This window comes from Nanorana parkeri, unplaced genomic scaffold, assembly GCF_000935625.1.
Source record: "Nanorana parkeri isolate BGI_ZX_2015 unplaced genomic scaffold, ASM93562v1 scaffold2685, whole genome shotgun sequence".
Classification (NCBI taxonomy): Eukaryota; Metazoa; Chordata; class Amphibia; order Anura; family Dicroglossidae; genus Nanorana; species Nanorana parkeri.
In genome coordinates, this window is record NW_017308953.1 from 57,346 (window position 1) to 57,655 (window position 310).

A 310-nucleotide genomic window follows, 5' to 3' on the forward strand; every position below is an offset into this window, starting at 1 on the left:
TCACACCTTGATCATGCTACACATGTTGGGTATCTATTTACTTTTCATCTTTTATATTTTATTGTGTTTTGGGGCACTAAAAATTACTTCAAGGGCATTTGTCACAAAATATGTGCTTGATAAAGAGTTGCGGCAATATCATGCAACAAAAATTTGCAACTGCCATCATTTTATTCTACAGGGCGTTTGCTTTCAGAAAAGATATGTTTTGGGGGGGTTGAAGTAATTCTCAGGCCTAAAATGTGGATCATATATGTTTGCAAAAAAAAAAAAAGGGGGGGGGGGGGGGTTTGTCACAAAAAATGTAAAA